Here is a 21,648-nt window from a genome sequence, read left to right on the forward strand (position 1 = left end):
ACATCATACACTTTACATTAGTCACACCATACACTTTACATTAGTCACACCATACACTTTACATTAGTCATTCTTTACATTAGTCACACTATACACTTTACATTAGTCACACCATACACTTTCCATTAGTCACACCATACACTTTACATTAGTCACACCATACACTTTACATTAGTCACACCATACACTTTACATTAGTCACACCATACACTTTACATTAGTCACACCATACACTTAACATTAGTCACACCATACACTTTACATTAGTCACACCATACACTTTACATAAGTCACATCATACACTTTACATTAGTCACACCATACACTTTACAGTACAGTCACACCATACACTTTACATTAGTCACACCATACACTTTACATTAGTCACACCATACACTTTACATTAGTCACACCATACACTTTACATTAGTCACACCATACTCTTTACATTAGTCACACCATACACTTTACATTAGTCACACCATACACTTTCCATTAGTCACACCATACACTTTCCATTAGTCACACCATACACTTTCCATTAGTCACACCATACACTTTACATTAGTCACACCATACACTTTACATTAGTCACACCATACACTTTACATTAGTCACACCATACACTTTACATTAGTCACACCATACACTTTACATTAGTCACACCATACACTTTACATTAGTCACACCATACACTTTACATTAGTCACACCATACACTTTACATTAGTCACACCATACACTTTACATTAGTCACACCATACACTTTACATTAGTCACACCATACACTTTATATTAGTCACACCGTACACTTTACATTACAGTCACACCATACACTTTCCATTCGTCACACCATACACTTTACATTAGTCACACCATACACTTTCCATTAGTCACACCATACACTTTACATTAGTCACACCATACACTTTACATTAGTCACACCATACACTTTCCATTAGTCACACCATACACTTTCCATTAGTCACACCATACACTTTCCATTAGTCACACCATACACTTTACATTAGTCACACCATACACTTTACATTAGTCACACCATACACTTTACATTAGTCACACCATACACTTTCCATTAGTCACACCATACACTTTCCATTAGTCACACCATACACTTTACATTAGTCACACCATACACTTTACATTAGTCACACCATACACTTTACATTAGTCACACCATACACTTTATATTAGTCACACCGTACACTTTACATTACAGTCACACCATACACTTTACATTAGTCACACCATACACTTTACATTAGTCACACCATACACTTTACATTAGTCACACCATACAATTTACATTACAGTCACATCATACACTTTACATTAGTCACACTTTCCATTAGTCACACCATACACTTAACATTACAGTCACACCATACACTTTCCATTAGTCACACCATACACTTTACATTAGTCACACCATACACTCTACATTAGTCACACCATACACTTTACATTAGTCACACCATACACTTTACATTAGTCACACAATACACTTTACATTAGTCACATCATACACTTTACATTAGTCACACCATACACTTTACATTAGTTATACCATACACTTTACATTAGTCACACCATACACTTTACATTAGTCACACCATACACTTTACATTAGTCACACCATACACTTTACATTAGTCACACCATACACTTTACATTACAGTCACACCATACACTTTCCATTAGTCACACCATACACTTTACATTAGTCACACCATACACTTTACATTACAGTCACACCATACACTTTACATTAGTCACACCATACACTTTACATTAGTCACACCATACACTTTACATTAGTCACACCATACTATTTACATTAGTCACACCATACAATTTACATTACAGTCACACCATACACTTTACATTAGTCACACTTTCCATTAGTCACACCATACACTTAACATTACAGTCACACCATACACTTTACATTAGTCACACCATACACTTTACATTAGTCACACCATACACTCTACATTAGTCACACCATACACTTTACATTAGTCACACCATACACTTTACATTAGTCACACCATACACTTTACATTAGTCACATCATACACTTTCCATTAGTCACACCATACACTTTCCATTAGTCACACCATACACTTTACATTAGTCACACCACACACTTTACATTAGTCACACCATACACTTTACATTAGTCACACCATACACTTTACATTACAGTCACACCATACACTTTACATTAGTCAAACCATGCACTTTCCATTAGTCACACCATACACTTTACATTACAGTCACACCATACACTTTACATTAGTCACACCATACACTTTACATTAGTCACACCGTACACTTTACATTAGTCACACCATACACTTTACATTAGTCACACTTTACATTAGTCACACCATACACTTTACATTAGTCACACCATAGATTTTACATTAGTCACACCATACACTTTACATTAGTCACACCATACACTTTACATTAGTCACACCATACACTTTACATTAGTCACACCATACACTTTACATTAGTCACACCATACACTTACATTAGTCACACCATACACTTTACATTAGTCACACCATACACTTTACATTAGTCACACTTTACATTAGTCACACCATACACTTTACATTAGTCACACCATACACTTTACATTAGTCACACCATACACTTTACATTAGTCACACCATACACTTTCCATTAGTCACACCATACACTTTACATTAGTCACACCATACACTTTACATTAGTCACACCATACACTTTACATTAGTCACACCATACACTTTACAGTAATCACCCCATACACTTTACATTAGTCACACCATACACTTTACATTAGTCACACCATACACTTTACATTAGTCACACCATACACTTTACAGTACAGCACACAAAGATTGATAGACACCGTATAAAATACTCAGAACACTATTTGGAACTAAGGTTAGATAACATGACACCTCATTCCGTATGGTTTACACCACTATGTTCAATAATTAAAATGTGAGACTCCGCTGAAAAACGAAACAGGACATACTAGAACAGCCGGCCAATATTAAATTTTTAGAAATACCATATATATTGTCACCAGAGAGGACATATTAGAACAGTCTGACAGCTTTCCGTTCAGTCAATATTGACGGTGTAATAACACTACAAATGTTGATGATCATCAAATTACCTCGGAAATGTCAAAATAGGATTTATGTAGAATAGTAAATTTGTTCTATCGATGAAGCTACTAAGATAAAAGTTGTATGATCAGAGATCTGTTCAGCAATCATTTGCAGGTCACCTACATGTACATTTCCCTCCAAAACAACCTTGTCCCTAGTAACAGTTTTAGGACGAATTCCGAGATGTCCAGTAGTAGAAGTACAATGTACCGAATCCGTTTAAACTCGTTGTTACGTGGTATTTTCCTTGGCAACTGTTGTTACGTGGTATTTTCCTTGACAACTGTTGTTACGTGGTATTTTCCTTGACAACTGTTGTTACATGGTATTTTCCTTGACATCTGTTGTTACGTGGTATTTTCCCTTGACATCTGTTGTTACGTGGTATTTTCCTTGACATCTGTTGTTACGTGGTATTTTCCTTGACAACTGTTGTTACGTGGTATTTTCCTTGACAACTGTTGTTACGTGGTATTTTCCTTGACAACTGTTATTACGTGGTATTTTCCTTGACAACTGTTGTTACGTGGTATTTTCCTTGACAACTGTTGTTACGTGGTAATTCCCATGACTACCTTTGTTCCATGGTATCGTCCATGACACCCATATTTCCCTTGACGGCCATTGTTCCTTGGCAATGTTTATTATCTCTTAAATAATATTGTTTAATTTTTTTTTCAATAAAAAAATGTTGAGTCCTTGATTTGAAGGTAAACATGATCTGGGTCAAAGGCATGCTTCTTGTAATGCTTGAATCATTAAAAATGATATACTCGAAGGGTTTCGTTAAACGTTCAAATCAACAAACAATATTCAGTGTTTCTGGTCTTTACATTGTAAACAAACCGCCTATGGTGGATCAGCCATATGTTTGAAATGACATTGAGTTCTTCATGGTTACCGTTACCATTAATCGAGAAGGAAGTTGATGAGGAACTTCTGTGAAATCGATCTTAAAACATGGTTTATACACGAGTAGAGAAAGCGTATAACTGACAGTTTCTGATATTTATTTTTGTTCTTTCTTACACTCCGGGTTGTTGATATTTATTTTTGTACTCTCTTACACTCCAGAATGTTGATTTTTATTTTTGGACTTTCCTACACTCCGGGTTGTTGATTTTTATTTTTGCACTTTCTTACACTCCGGGATGTTGATATTTACTTTTGTACTCTCTTACACTCCGGGTTGTTGATATTTATTCTTGTTCTTTCTTACACTCCGGGTTGTTGATTTTTATTCTTGTTCTTTCTTACACTCCGGGAAGTTGATTTTTATTTTTGTTCTTTCTTACACTCCGGGTTGTTGATATTTATTCGTGTTCTTTCTTACACTCCAGGTTGTTGATATCTATTTTTGTACTTTCTTTCACTCCGGATTGTTGATATTTATTATTGTACTTTCTTACACTCCGGGTTGTTGATTTTTATTTTGTACTTTCTTACACTCCGGGTTGTTGATTTTTATTTTGTACTTTCCTACACTCTGGGTTGTTGATATTTATTTTGTACTTTCTTTCACTCCGGGTTGTTGATATTTATTTTGCACTTTCTTACACTCCGGTTGGTTGATTTTTATTTTGCACTTTCTTTCACTCCGGTTTGTTGATTTTTATTTTGTACTTTCTTACTATCCGGGTTGTTTATATTTATTATTGTTCTTTCTTACACTCCGGGTTGTTGATATTTATTATTGTACTTTCTTACACTCCGTGTTGTTGATATTTATTATTGTACTTTCTTACACTCTGGGTTGTTGATATTTATTATTGTACTTTCTTACACTCCGTGTTGTTGTTAATACCAGGTCTTATTGTTTGTTGTTATTGTCATTCAGATAATGCTTATTTAGCCGGTCTCTTATAAATAAAGATAAGATTTGTGGATGTAATAAATCCCTGCTCTTTTAGGAAACAGAATAAACAAAAGGTTTTTTTTTCCGAGAGCACGATTTTCGAGTATGGTTAGGAGTACCAGAGCACAATTGTATAAAATTGACTGGAAACAGTAACTTCCGGGTATTTTAGGTACAGTACCATGGTAACTGCTTGTGTCTCTTAGTTACTGATTCCATTAAGACAAATCGGAGACCGGTCAGACAAACAAATCCATACGTAATGGAGGGGCGTGTCTGTTGTCCCGAATAACTCCGAATCCATCAGCTCGATGTGTTAAGTTGTGTCGATATTTAAAGTCTCCGTAATTACCTCCCCTGGTGTTAGGTCTGACTATACATTATCCCGCTAGAGGTCGTGCCTGACTATGCATTATCCCGTTAGAGGTCGTGCGTGTCGGGGTATATGAATGTGTATCTGCCAGTCATTGTTAATACTAATGACACGTTCTTTGCCCCGTTTACATTTCATTAAGGTTAGCATCACTGGCTGATCGAGGTGTTTTTGCGACATCTATCGGAAATAAGCTTTATTTTGGTTTCATTAGATTTATATCTGATTTGGTAAAATGGCGTGTGAATGGCTTAACTGTGGATTTGGAGCTATTACAACATCCAATAAACCGCGACAGACCGAACGGAGTTGCCCTTCACGGAGGAAGTGATATTTCGATACAACTGACATTGATTTTGTTTTCACTGGCCTATAATTGTAGCGGGCGTCACGAGTCCGTACGGCACACCGGAAATATCAACATCGCGCGGAGTGTTGTTGACCATGTGATTGTAACAGCAGTGATGACGTCAGCGTAAGATCTTATATTGTCCACCAGGCAAAATCTATAACGACAAAAATAGTAGAAAATATTTTATTAAGAACCCCTGAGGTATATCTACGTAGAACATGTATAATGAAATAGAAAAATGACACTCAGCTAACAAAATTATTGCAGGTAATGACATTCCTTATTAGCTTGATTTGGATTTATTTTCTTTGAAAGAAATGTGTCGTAAGAAATAGCCAAGGACTACCTATTCTACCCTCGAGGTTTCCCTGTTAACCGGGAGTCTCCTATAGGTACGAGGGCTGATTGATAAGTTGTGAGCCTGATATTGAAGGATTTGAATTTTGCCGGACATATTGTGTTCTTATTCAACATAATCCCTTCAGTATCTATACACTTTTGCCAACGGTACCACTTTTATAAAACTCCTTTTCTTGGCTGTTCAGAAAGTCATCCACTGCATGTTAGGGTTAAGGTTAGGGTGCCTGAAATAGCTGTTTTCAGTTTTGGAAATAGATGAACGTCTGATGGAGCGAGATCAGGTGAATAAGGTTGAGGCTCAATCATTTTAAAGCCCAATTCGTGAATGGCAGCCATGGCAATGACAGCCTATTCCACCCTAACCCTAACAGATTTTGTCAATTTTGTAAAATCAGCCTGTCTTGTTTACTTTAGTGTGCTTCCTCGTCGATATGACCTAACGAAATGAGACCAGTCTTTGGGTACACGGCCCTATATAATCAGAGAATAGTAAGACTTAAAAAGAACATCCTTGAGTATTTCCTTCAATACGAGGCTCACAACTTATCAATCAGCCCTCGTAGCAAATGATCGAGGACCACCACCTATACTACCCTCGAGGTTTCTGTTGTTTCCAACGTTCAAGGGGACCTACACGGTTAACCTGGGAATCCCCTTAGTTCATAGATAATCAGCACACGCCCTTATAGCAGTGCCTACACGTGGTACACGTGGTATAGAACAGTAATCGATCATAGAAAAAACATTTATTTAAGGTCACGTGGGATTATCGAGATAATGGAGTTGTGTACTTGCTACTGGCGATTTAATGTACAAATCTCTGGGTATTTTTATCGCTCATCGTATATTAAAATAATGCAATTGACTTCAAGTAATGGAAGCATGATGGCTAGTTATGGGACATTTGTAGTCGATCTGGCCTGCCAGGTCTGGTTGGCTGATTGTTGAGGTAAGGAGACACACAGCACTAAGCGGATTGTTCACTAAGTCTAATGTAGAATGACGGCATTGTTCTTTTTGATTTGATTTCATTGGTGTATGAGATCTGAAGATTTATCACAAATATGATGCTCGTTTATTTTACATTTCACAGATTTATCGGATAAGCGTAACAAGTAATGCATAGTGTAGTATGACAGCATACACATCGTTTAAGATAATGTATTAGAGCCGGTGACATCATTTATATAACTTATTAGAGTCGGTGACATCATTTATATAACTTATTAGAGTCGGTGACATCATTAAGATAACTTATTAGAGTCGGTGACATCATTAAGATAACTTATTAGAGCCGGTGACATCATTAAGATAACTTATTACAGCCGGTGACATCATTAAGATAACTTATTAGAGTCGGTGACATCATAAAGATAACCTATTAGAGCCGGTGACATCATTAAGATAACTAATTAGAGCCGGTGACATCATTAAGATATCTTATTACAGCCGGTGACATCATTAAGATAACTTATTAGAGCCGGGTGACATAATTAAGATAACTTATTAGAGTCGGTGACATTCATTAAGATAACTTATTAGACTCGGTGACATCATTAAGATAACGTATTAGAGTCGGTGACATCATTAAGATAACTTATTAGAGCGGGTGACATCATTAAGATAACTTATTAGAGCCGGTGACATCATTAAGATAACTAATTAGAGCCGATGACATCATTAAGATAACTTATTAGAGCCGATGACATCATTAAGATAACTTATTAGAGCCGGTGACATCATGAAGATAACTTATTAGAGCCGGTGTCATCATTAAGATAACTTATTAGAGCGGGTGACATCATTAAGATAACTTATTAGAGCCGATGACATCATTAAGATAACTTATTAGAGCCGGTGACATCATTAAGATAACTTATTAGAGCCGGTGACATCATTAAGATAACTTATTAGAGCGGGTGACATCAGTAAGATAACTTATTAGAGCGGGTGATATCATTAAGATAACTTATTAGAGCCGGTGACATCATTAAGATAACTAATTAGAGCGGGTGACATCATTAAGATAACTTATTAGAGCGGTAGACATCATTAAGATAACTTATTAGAGCGGGTGACATCATTAAGATAACTTATTAGAGTCGATGACATCATTAAGATAACTTATTAGAGCCGGTGACATCATGAAGATAACTTATTAGAGTCGTTGCCATCATTAAGATAACTTATTACAGCCGGTGACATCATTAAGATGACTTATTAGAGCCGGTGACATCATTAAGATAACGTATTAGAGCGGTTGACATCATTAAGATAACTCATTAGAGTCGGTGACATAATTAAGATAACTTATTAGAGCCGGTGTCATCATTAAGATAACTTATTAGAGCCGGTGACATCATTAAGATAACTTATTAGGGCCGGTGACATCATTAAGATAACTTATTAGAGTCGGTGACATCATTAAGATAACTTATTACAGCCGGTGACATCATTAAGATGACTTATTAGAGCCGGTGACATCATTAAGATAACTTATTAGAGCGGTTGACATCATTAAGATAACTCATTAGAGTCGGTGACATAATTAAGATAACTTATTAGAGCCGGTGACATCATTAAGATAACTTATTAGAGCCGGTGACATCATTAAGATAACTAATTAGATCGGGTGACATCACTAAGATAACTTATTAGAGCGGTTGACATCATTAAGATATCTTATTAGAGCCGGTGACATCATTAAGATATCTTATTAGAGCCGGTGACATCATTAAGATAACTTATTAGAGCCGGTGACATCATTAAGATAACTTATTAGGGCCGGTGACATCATTAAGATAGCTTATTAGAGTCGGTGACATCATTAAGATAACTTATTAGAGCCGGTGACATCATTCAGATATCTCATTAGAGCCGGTGACATCATTAAGATAACTTATTAGAGCAGGTGACATCAGAGTAAGCCTGCAATTCTAGATACATTGTAGGACTGTTGTTTACGCTGACCTAAATCAATATTTTAAGATCTAATTACATGCGTACATTATTAAGGTACACTTATGAAACCAACCTTACCTTGATGATAAAATAAACGTCCTATGTAAAAATCTGTGTAGTTTCGTGCTACACGATCATACGTAAAGTGCGCGTGTAGTGCTTTAGTACTGTTACCGACTGATCCAATCCCACGTGTAAATCCCGACATCCCTTCAGCACCACGGTGTTCGCCTGACTGCTTCAGGAGTGCATACGGACTGTAGTAGCACGTGCTGTCAACATGACAATGAGTTTCGGAGACTTGTCTATGGAAGGTTTGGGAGCTGGAGATGATGACAAAATCCTTATGAGTTTTGGAGACTTGTCCATGGAAGGTTTGGGAGCTAGAGATGATGACAAAATCCTTGTGAGTTTTGGAGACGTGTCCATGGAAGGTTTGGGAGCTAGAGATGATGACAAATTCCTTATGAGTTTTGGAGACTTGTCCGTGGATGGTTTGGGAGCTAGAGATGATAACAAAATCTTTGTGAGTTTGGGAGACTTGTCCATGGATGGTTTGGGAGCTGGAGATAGATTGGGGCCTTACTGTCCTGCTCTACGGTTTGTCCACAGGGACATGTCAATCTTGAGCGGCCTGTAATTGTTTGCTAAAGCAAATATCGTTTTAGCCTTATATGGATTGCTCTGAGAAAAACACAGACGATAAAAAAGCGTAATATGCCGTGTGTTGTTTGCCAGAATGACACATGATGCTGATGTACGGACATTGAGCTGGAGGAATATGGCTGGCCCGCGATTGATGGCTGTCACGGCAACTCTAACAACACACACGGTCATACTATCATAAAGTGCACTCGGAATGGGCTGGGATATCCCGGAGTAGAGCGTTTGACAAATTAAGCAATCAATATTTTAAAGGTCTGTCACTTGGATGACATGTACAGGAAATGTTGTATAGATAGGACAGACGATATAGGGTTAGACCATAGGCTACTGTCTGTATCACCCAGTGTATAGATAGGACAGACGATATAGGGTTAGACCATAGGCTACTGTCTGTATCACCCAGTGTATAGATAGGACAGACGATATAGGGTTAGACCATAGGCTACTGTCTGTATCACCCAGTGTATAGATAGGACAGACGATATAGGGTTAGACCATAGGCTACTGTCTGTATCACCCAGTGTATAGATAGGACAGACGATATAGGGTTAGACCATAGGCTACTGTCTGTATCACCCAGTGTATAGATAGGACAGACGATATAGGGTTAGACCATAGGCTACTGTCTGTATCACCCAGTGTATAGATAGGACAGACGATATAGGGTTAGACCATAGGCTACTGTCTGTATCACCCAGTGTATAGATAGGACAGACGATATAGGGTTAGACCATAGGCTACTGTCTGTATCACCCTGTGTATAGATAGGACAGACGATATAGGGTTAGACCATAGGCTACTGTCTGTATCACCCAGTGTATAGATAGGACAGACGATATAGGGTTAGACCATAGGCTACTGTCTGTATCACCCAGTGTATAGATAGGACAGACGATATAGGGTTAGACCATAGGCTACTGTCTGTATCACCCAGTGTATAGATAGGACAGACGATATAGGGTTAGACCATAGGCTACTGTCTGTATCACCCAGTGTATAGATAGGACAGACGATATAGGGTTAGACTATAGGCTACTGTCTGTATCACCCAGTGTATAGATAGGACAGACGATATAGGGTTAGACCATAGGCTACTGTCTGTATCACCCAGTGTATAGATAGGACAGACGATATAGGGTTAGACCATAGGCTACTGTCTGTATCACCCAGTGTATAGATAGGACAGACGATATAGGGTTAGACCATAGGCTACTGTCTGTATCACCCAGTGTATAGATAGGACAGACGATATAGGGTTAGACCATAGGCTACTGTCTGTATCACCCAGTGTATAGATAGGACAGACGATATAGGGTTAGACCATAGGCTACTGTCTGTATCACCCAGTGTATAGATAGGACAGACGATATAGGGTTAGACCATAGGCTACTGTCTGTATCACCCAGTGTATAGATAGGACAGACGATATAGGGTTAGACCATAGGCTACTGTCTGTATCACCCAGTGTATAGATAGGACAGACGATATAGGGTTAGACCATAGGCTACTGTCTGTATCACCCAGTGTATAGATAGGACAGACGATATAGGGTTAGACCATAGGCTACTGTCTGTATCACCCAGTGTATAGATAGGACAGACGATATAGGGTTAGACCATAGGCTACTGTCTGTATCACCCAGTGTATAGATAGGACAGACGATATAGGGTTAGACCATAGGCTACTGTCTGTATCACCCAGTGTATAGATAGGACAGACGATATAGGGTTAGACCATAGGCTACTGTCTGTATCACCCAGTGTATAGATAGGACAGACGATATAGGATTAGACCATAGGCTACTGTCTGTATCACCCAGTGTATAGATAGGACAGACGATATAGGGTTAGACCATAGGCTACTGTCTGTATCACCCAGTGTATAGATAGGACAGACGATATAGGGTTAGACCATAGGCTACTGTCTGTATCACCCAGTGTATAGATAGGACAGACGATATAGGGTTAGACTATAGGCTACTGTCTGTATCACCCAGTGTATAGATAGGACAGACGATATAGGGTTAGACCATAGGCTACTGTCTGTATCACCCTGTGTATAGATAGGACAGACGATATAGGGTTAGACCATAGGCTACTGTCTGTATCACCCAGTGTATAGATAGGACAGACGATATAGGGTTAGACTATAGGCTACTGTCTGTATCACCCAGTGTATAGATAGGACAGACGATATAGGGTTAGACCATAGGCTACTGTCTGTATCACCCAGTGTATAGATAGGACAGACGATATAGGGTTAGACCATAGGCTACTGTCTGTATCACCCAGTGTATAGATAGGACAGACGATATAGGGTTAGACCATAGGCTACTGTCTGTATCACCCAGTGTATAGATAGGACAGACGATATAGGGTTAGACCATAGGCTACTGTCTGTATCACCCAGTGTATAGATAGGACAGACGATATAGGGTTAGACCATAGGCTACTGTCTGTATCATCCAGTGTATAGATAGGACAGACGATATAGGGTTAGACCATAGGCTACTGTCTGTATCACCCAGTGTATAGATAGGACAGACGATATAGGGTTAGACCATAGGCTACTGTCTGTATCACCCAGTGTATAGATAGGACAGACGATATAGGGTTAGACCATAGGCTACTGTCTGTATCACCCAGTGTATAGATAGGACAGACGATATAGGGTTAGACCATAGGCTACTGTCTGTATCACCCAGTGTATAGATAGGACAGACGATATAGGGTTAGACCATAGGCTACTGTCTGTATCACCCAGTGTATAGATAGGACAGACGATATAGGGTTAGACCATAGGCTACTGTCTGTATCACCCAGTGTATAGATAGGACAGACGATATAGGGTTAGACCATAGGCTACTGTCTGTATCACCCAGTGTATAGATAGGACAGACGATATAGGGTTAGACCTTTCATTACTGTCTGTATCAACCAGTGTATAGATAGGACAGACGATATAGGGTTAGACTATAGGCTACTGTCTGTATCACCCAGTGTAAATGACATCAGTGTTCAAGGCAGTAGACCTTTCATTACTGTCTGTATCACCCAGTGTAAATGACATAAGTGTTCAAACAGTAGACCTTTCATTACTGTCTGTATCACCCAGTGTAAATGACATCAGTGTTCAAGGCAGTAGACCTTTCATTACTGTCTGTATCACCCAGTGTACATGACATAAGTGTTCAAAGCAGTAGACCTTTCATTACTGTCTGTATCAACCGTTGTAAAGGACATAAGTGTTCAAGGCAGTAAACCTTTCATTACTGTCTGTATCACCCAGTGTAAATGACATAAGTGTTCAAAGCAGTAGACCTTTCATTACTGTCTGTATCACCCAGTGTAAATGACATAAGTGTTCAAACAGTAGACCTTTCATTACTGTCTGTATCACCCAGTGTAAATGACATCAGTGTTCAAGGCAGTAGACCTTTCATTACTGTCTGTATCACCCAGTGTACATGACATAAGTGTTCAAAGCAGTAGACCTTTCATTACTGTCTGTATCAACCGTTGTAAAGGACATAAGTGTTCAAGGCAGTAAACCTTTCATTACTGTCTGTATCACCCAGTGTAAATGACATAAGTGTTCAAGGCAGTAGACCTTTCATTACTGTCTGTATCACCCTGTGTACATGACATAAGTGTTCAAAGCAGTAGACCTTTCATTACTGTCTGTATCACCCAGTGTAAATGACATAAGTGTTCAAAGCAGTAGACCTTTCATTACTGTCTGTATCACCCAGTGTAAATGACATAAATGTTCAAAGCAGTAGACCTTTCATTACTGTCTGTATCACCCAGTGTACATGACATAAGTGTTCAAAGCAGTAGACCTTTCATTACTGTCTGTATCAACCGTTGTAAAGGACATAAGTGTTCAAGGCAGTAAACCTTTCATTACTGTCTGTATCACCCAGTGTAAATGACATAAGTGTTCAAGGCAGTAGACCTTTCATTACTGTCTGTATAAACCATTGTAAAGGACATAAGTGTTCAAGGCAGTAAACCTTTCATTACTGTCTGTATCACCCTGTGTAAATGACATAAGTGTTCAAAGCAGTAGACCTTTCATTACTGTCTGTATCAACCGTTGTAAAGGACATAAGTGTTCAAGGCAGTAAACCTTTCATTACTGTCTGTATCACCCAGTGTAAATGACATAAGTGTTCAAAGCAGTAGACCTTTCATTAATGTCTGTATCAACCGTTGTAAAGGACACAAGTGTTCAAGGCAGTAAACCTTTCATTACTGTCTGTATCAACCATTGTAAATGACACAAGTGTTCAAGGCAGTAGACCTTTCATTGCTGTCTGTATCAACCGTTGTAAATGACACAAGATTTCAAGGCAGTAGACCTTTCATTGCTGTCTGTATCAACCGTTGTAAATGACACAAGTGTTCAAGGCAGTAAACCTTTCATTACTGTCTGTATCAACCGTTGTAAATGACACAAGTGTTCAAGGCAGTAGACCTTTCATTACTGTCTGTATCAACCGTTGTAAAGGACACAAGTGTTCAAGGCAGTAGACCTTTCATTACTGTCTGTATCAACCATTGTAAATGACACGAGTGTTCAAGGCAGTAAACCTTTCATTACTGTCTGTATCCTCCATTGTAAATGACACAAGTGTTCAAGGCAGTAGACCTTTCCTTAATGCCTGTATCCTCCATAGTTAAGGACACAAGATGTTCAAGGCAGTAGACCTTTCCTTAATGCCTGTATCCTCCATTATAAAGGACACAAGATGTTCAATGCAGTAGACCTTTCCTTAATGCATGTATCCTCCATAGTTAAGGACACAAGATGTTCAAGGCAGTAGACCTTTCCTTAATGCCTGTATCCTCCATTATAAAGGACACAAGATGTTCAATGCAGTAGACCTTTCCTTAATGCCTGTATCCTCCATAGTTAAGGACACAAGATGTTCAAGGCAGTAGACCTTTCCTTAATGCCTGTATCCTCCATAGTTAAGGACACAAGATGTTCAATGCAGTAGACCTTTCATTACTGTCTGTATCAACCATTGTAAATGACAAAAGTGTTCAAGGCAGTAGACCTTTCCTGAATGCCTGTATCCTCCATAGTTAAGGACACAAGATGTTCAAGGTAGTAGACCTTTCATTACTGTCTGTATCAACCATTGTAAATGACATAAGTGTTCAAGGCAGTAGACCTTTCATTACTGTCTGTATCAACCATTGTAAAGGACACAAGTGTTCAAGGCAGTAGACCTTTCATTACTGTCTGTATCAACCGTTGTAAAGGACACAAGTGTTCAAGGCAGTAGACCTTTCCTTAATGCCTGTATCCTCCATAGTTAAGGACACAAGATGTTCAAGGCAGAAGACCTTTCATTACTGTCTGTATCCTCCATTGTAAATGACACAAGTGTTCAAGGCAGTAGACCTTTCCTTAATGCCTGTATCCTCCATAGTTAAGGACACAAGATGTTCAAGGCAGTAGACCTTTCATTACTGTCTGTATCCTCCATTGTAAATGACACAAGTGTTCAAGGCAGTAGACCTTTCCTTAATGCCTGTATCCTCCATAGTTAAGGACACAAGATGTTCAATGCAGTAGACCTTTCCTTAATGCCTGTATCCTCCATAGTTAAGGACACAAGATGTTCAAGGCAGTAGACCTTTCCTTAATGCCTGTATCCTCCATAGTTAAGGACACAAGATGTTCAAGGCAGTAGACCTTTCCTTAATGCTGTATCCTCCATTATAAAGGACACAAGATGTTCAATGCAGTAGACCTTTCCTTAATGCCTGTATCCTCCATAGTTAAGGACACAAGATGTTCAATGCAGTAGACCTTTCATTACTGTCTGTATCAACCATTGTAAATGACAAAATTGTTCAAGGCAGTAGACCTTTCCTTAATGCCTGTATCCTCCATAGTTAAGGACACAAGATGTTCAAGGTAGTAGACCTTTCATTACTGTCTGTATCAACCATTGTAAATGACATAAGTGTTCAAGGCAGTAGACCTTTCATTACTGTCTGTATCAACCATTGTAAAGGACACAAGTGTTCAAGGCAGTAGACCTTTCATTACTGTCTGTATCAACCGTTGTAAAGGACACAAGTGTTCAAGGCAGTAGACCTTTCATTACTGTCTGTATCAACCATTGTAAAGGACACAAGTGTTCAAGGCAGTAGACCTTTCATTACTGCCTCTATCCTCCAGTGTAAATGACACAAAGCAGTAGATCTTTCATTAATGGCATATCTTTTAGTTACAAATGTTATCCAGACCAGTTTTGAGAGAGACTTTTGCATGCTGTGCCCGCGTGGTTCCTGTGGTTTAACCGTGTGGTTCCTGTGGTGTACCCGTGTGGTTCATTTGGTGTACCCGTGTGGTTCCAGTGATGGACCCGTGTGGTTCATTTGGTGTACCCGTGTGGTTCATGTTGTATATCAGTGTGGTTCGTGTGGTGTATCCTTGTGGTTCCTGTGGTGTACCCATGTGGTTCCTGTGGTGTACCCGTGTGGTTATTGTGATGTACCCGTGTGGTTCCTGTGGTGTACCCGTGTGGTTCCTGTGGTGTACCCATGTAGTTTATATGGTGTACCCGTGTGGTTCCTGTGGTGTACCCGTGTGGTTCTTGTGATGTACCCGTGTGGTTCCTGTGTTGTACCCGTGTGGTTCCTGTGGTGTACCCGTGTGGTTCCTGTGGTGTACCCGTGTGCTGTGGTATACCCGTTTGGTTCCTGTGATGTACCCGTGTGGTTCCTGTGGTGTACCCGTGTGGTTCCTGTGGTGTACCCATGTGGTTCCTGTGGTGTACCCGTGTGGTTCCTGTGGTGTACCCATGTGGTTCCCCAGCTGTACCCGTGTAGTTCTCCACCCGTATCCGTATGGTTCCCCAGCTGTACCCGTGTGGTTCCCCAGCTGTACCCGTGTGGTTCCCCAGCTGTACCCGTGTGGTTCTCCAGCCGTATCCGTGTGGTTCCCCAGCTGTACCTGTTTGGTTCCCCAGCTGTACCCGTGTGGTTCCCCAGCTGTACCCGTGTAGTTCCAGTTATGTACCCGTGTGGTTCCTGTGGTGTACCCGTGTGCTTCGCTGTACTCGTGTGGTTCCTGTGGTGTACCAGTGTGCTGTGGTGTATCCGTTTGGTTCCTGTGATGTACCCGTGTTGTTCCTGTGATATGCCCGTGTGGTTCCTGTGGTGTACCCGTGTGGTTCCTGTGGTGTACCCGTGTGGTTCCTGTGGTGTACCCGTGTGGTTCCTGTGGTGTATCCGTGTGGTTCCCCAGCTGTACCCGTGTGGTTCCCCAGCTGTACCCGTGTGGTTCTCCAGCTGTATCCGTGTGGTTCCCCAGCTGTATCCGTGTGGTTCTCCAGCTGTACCCGTGTGGTTCCTTCGCTGTACCCGCGTGGTTCCTCTTGTGTTCACGGCTGGTTCCTCTGCTATATCCAAATTGGAACATTGACCTGATTCAAAACGGTCAGGACATTACGTCCTCGCAAAGACTTAAGCCATACATTGTACGTGTTTGATACAGTCAGTACCAGGCAACTGTCCCACGTGGGTTTTTGAACTCGCCACCAAGAAGTGGAGGGCAAATGATAAAGTTCCGGAACACCTTAACCACTCGGCCACCGCGAAATAAGGTTATCATATAGGTAGAATGAAGACGGTGTTTTGTCACCAATATAACGAGTTGTTTTGGTAGTGCAACATAGACACCAAAGCGTTTAGTCCTGTTATAATGTTATCCGCTATCTTCCACGTCCTCATTCCCACGCGGTGAAGGGCTGCTGTGACAAATTAATTTAAGAACCTCAAATGTGTAGGTCTCCTGACGTCTGTATAATGTCATGGAGCTAAAACAAAACCGACAGCTAGTAGTGATGTTAAGTATCACTGTAATAGCCTCTATACAAGTAAAATCATTACATTGATACGTATTAACGATACTGTTATTATCGTTCTCCCCTCAACGTATCGCGGGAATACAAAGACATCAGGCCAGACTATATGATAAATACAACATGGCTGCCAATTTGTATAGGTTTATAATTAACGATGCGGTCGCGATCTTGGTTTCCGGATTCTGTTCCTTCCTTAATGAGAGATTACACTCATGTCTATGAGGAAATACGAGGTGACAACAGATTGATTACGAACGAAACTTCCGCGAGAATTTCGTCTGTAACATATTAGTAAATTCATGTATGTTCTACACCAAGCAGGTAGTGGAGCTGAAGCTAAAGTATTTCTTAAATGGTACGTAGATGTTGGCGGCGTAACAAAAACAAAAACAAAAAACAAAAACAAAAACAAAAACATTGCAGATTGTCTTTGTTCTTTTTAGGATGTCGATATCGTTGTTGATGGATCCTATAATGTTAGGTGTGGTGGTGACAAGGATGTGTATCCCTGTGACTGGTATAATGTTAGGTGTGGTGTGGTGGTGACAAGGATGTGTATCCCTGTGACTGGTATAATGTTAGGTGTGGTGGTGACAAGGATGTGTATCCCTGTGACTGGTATAATGTTAGGTGTGGTGGTGACAAGGATGTGTATCCCTGTGACTGGTATAATGTTAGGTGTAGTGGTGACAAGGATGTGTATCCCTGTGACTGGTATAATGTTAGGTGTGGTGGTGACAAGGATGTGTATCCCTGTGACTGGTATAATGTTAGGTGTGGTGGTGACAAGGATGTGTATCCCTGTGACTGGTATAATGTTAGGTGTGGTGGTGACAAGGATGTGTATCCCTGTGACTGGTATAATGTAGGTGTGGTGGGTGACAAGGATGTGTATCCCTGTGACTGGTATAATGTTAGGTGTGGTGGTGACAAGGATGTGTATCCCTGTGACTGGTATAATGTTAGGTGTGGTGGTGACAAGGATGTGTATCCCTGTGACTGGTATAATGTTAGGTGTTGGTGGTGACAAGGATGTGTATCCCTGTGACTGGTATAATGTTAGGTGTGGTGTGGTGGTGACAAGGATGTGTATCCCTGTGACTGGTATAATGTTAGGTGTGGTGTGGTGGTGACAAGGATGTGTATCCCTGTGACTGGTATAATGTTAGGTGTGGTGGTGACAAGGATGTGTATCCCTGTGACTGGTATAATGTTAGGTGTGGTGTGGGTGGTGACAAGGATGTGTATCCCTGTGACTGGTATAATGTTAGGTGTGGTGGTGACAAGGATGTGTATCCCTGTGACTGGTATAATGTTGGTGGTGGTGGTGACAAGGATGTGTATCCCTGTGACTGGTATAATGTTAGGTGTGGTGGTGACAAGGATGTGTATCCCTGTGACTGGTATAATGTTAGGTGTAGTTTGGTGGTGACAAGGATGTGTATCCCTGTGACTGGTATAATGTTAGGTGTGGTGTGGTGGTGGTGACAAGGATGTGTATCCCTGTGACTGGTATAATGTTAGGTGTGGTGTGGTGGTGACAAGGATGTGTATCCCTGTGACTGGTATAATGTTAGGTGTGGTGTGAGTGTGACAAGGATGTGTATCCCTGTGACTGGTATAATGTTAGGTGTGGTGTGGTGGTGACAAGGATGTGTATCCCTGTGACTGGTATAATGTTAGGTGTGGTGTGGTGGTGACAAGGATGTGTATCCCTGTGACTGGTATAATGTTAGGTGTGGTGTGGTGGTGACAAGGATGTGTATCCCTGTGACTGGTATAATGTTAGGTGTGGTGGTGGTGACAAGGATGTGTATCCCTGTGACTGGTATAATGTTAGGTGTGGTGGTGACAAGGATGTGTATCCCTGTGACTGGTATAATGTTAGGTGTGGTGTGGTGGTGACAAGGATGTGTATCCCTGTGACTGGTATAATGTTAGGTGTGGTGTGGTGACAAGGATGTGTATCCCTGTGACTGGTATAATGTTAGGTGTGGTGGTGGTGACAAGGATGTGTATCCCTGTGACTGGTATAATGTTAGGTGTGGTGGTGACAAGGATGTGTATCCCTGTGACTGGTATAATGTTAGGTGTGGTGTGGTGGTGACAAGGATGTGTATCCCTGGACTGGTATAATGTTAGGGTGGTGGTGACAAAGGATGTGTATCCCTGTGACTGGTATAATGTTAGGTGTGGTGGTGGTGGTGACAAGGATGTGTATCCTGTGACTGGGTATAATGTTAGGTGTGGTGGTGGTGACAAGGATGTGTATCCCTGTGACTGGTATAATGTTAGGTGTGGTGTGGTGGTGTACAAGGATGTGTATCCCCTGTGACTGGTATAATGTTAGGTGTGGTGTGGTGGTGACAAGGATGTGTATCCCTGTGACTGGTAAAATGTGAGGTGTGGTGGTGACAAGGATGTGTATCCCTGTGACTGGTATAATGTTAGGTGTTGGTTGGTGACAAGGATGTGTATCCTGTGACTTGTATACATGTTGGTGTGGTGGTGGTGACAAGGATGTGTATCCCTGTGACTGGTATAATGTTAGGTGTGGTGTGGTGGTGACAAGGATGTGTATCCCTGTGACTGGTATAATGTTAGGTGTGGTGTGGTGGTGACAAGGATGTGTATCCCTGTGACTGGTATAATGTTAGGTGTGATGTGGTGGTGACAAGGATGTGTATCCCTGTGACTGGTATAATGTTAGGTGTGGTGTGGTGGTGACAAGGATGTGTATCCCTGTGACTGGTATAATGTTAGGTGTGGTGTGGTGGTGACAAGGATGTGTATCCCTGTGACTGGTATAATGTTAGGTGTGGTGGTGACAAGGATGTGTATCCCTGTGACTGGTATAATGTTAGGTGTGGTGGTGACAAGGATGTGTATCCCTGTGACTGGTATAATGTTAGGTGTGGTGGTGACAAGGATGTGTATCCCTGTGACAGGTATAATGTTAGGTGTGGTGGTGACAAGGATGTGTATCCCTGTGACTGGTATAATGTTAGGTGTGGTGGTGACAAGGATGTGTATCCCTGTGACTGGTATAATGTTAGGTGTGGTGGTGACAAAGATGTGTATCCCTGTGACTGGTATAATGTTAGGTGTGGTGGTGACAAGGATGTGTATCCCTGTGACTGGTATAATGTTAGGTGTGGTGGTGACAAGGATGTGTATCCCTGTGACTGGTATAATGTTAGGTGTGGTGTGGTGTGACAAGGATGTGTATCCCTGTGACTGGTATAATGTTAGGTGTGGTGGTGACAAGGATGTGTATCCCTGTGACTGGTATAATGTTAGGTGTGGTGGTGACAAGGATGTGTATCCCTGTGACTGGTATAATGTTAGGTGTGGTGGTGACAAGGATGTGTATCCCTGTGACTGGTATAATGTTAGGTGTGGTGGTGACAAGGATGTGTATCCCTGTGACTGGTATAATGTTAGGTGTGGTGGTGACAAGGATGTGTATCCCTGTGACTGGTATAATGTTAGGTGTGGTGGTGACTAGGATGTGTATCCCTGTGACTGGTATAATGTTAGGTGTGGTGTGGTGTGACAATGATGTGTATCCCTGTGACTGGTATAATGTTAGGTGTGGAGTGGTGGTGACAAGGATGTGTATCCCTGTGACTGGTATAATGTTAGGTGTGGTGTGGTGGTGACAAGGATGTGTATCCCTGTGACTGGTATAATGTTAGGTGTGATGGTGACAAGGATGTGTATCCCTGTGACTGGTATAATGTTAGGTGTGGTGGTGACAAGGATGTGTATCCCTGTGACTGGTATAATGTTAGGTGTGGTGTGGTGGTGACAAGGATGTATATCCCTGTGACTGGTATAATGTTAGGTGTGGTGTGGTGGTGACAAGGATGTGTATCCCTGTGACTGGTATAATGTTAGGTGTGGTGTGGTGGTGACAAGGATGTGTATCCCTGTGACTGGTATAATGTTAGGTGTGGTGGTGACAAGGATGTGTATCCCTGTGACTGGTATA

This window comes from Pecten maximus, chromosome 11 (assembly GCF_902652985.1).
Source record: "Pecten maximus chromosome 11, xPecMax1.1, whole genome shotgun sequence".
Classification (NCBI taxonomy): Eukaryota; Metazoa; Mollusca; class Bivalvia; order Pectinida; family Pectinidae; genus Pecten; species Pecten maximus.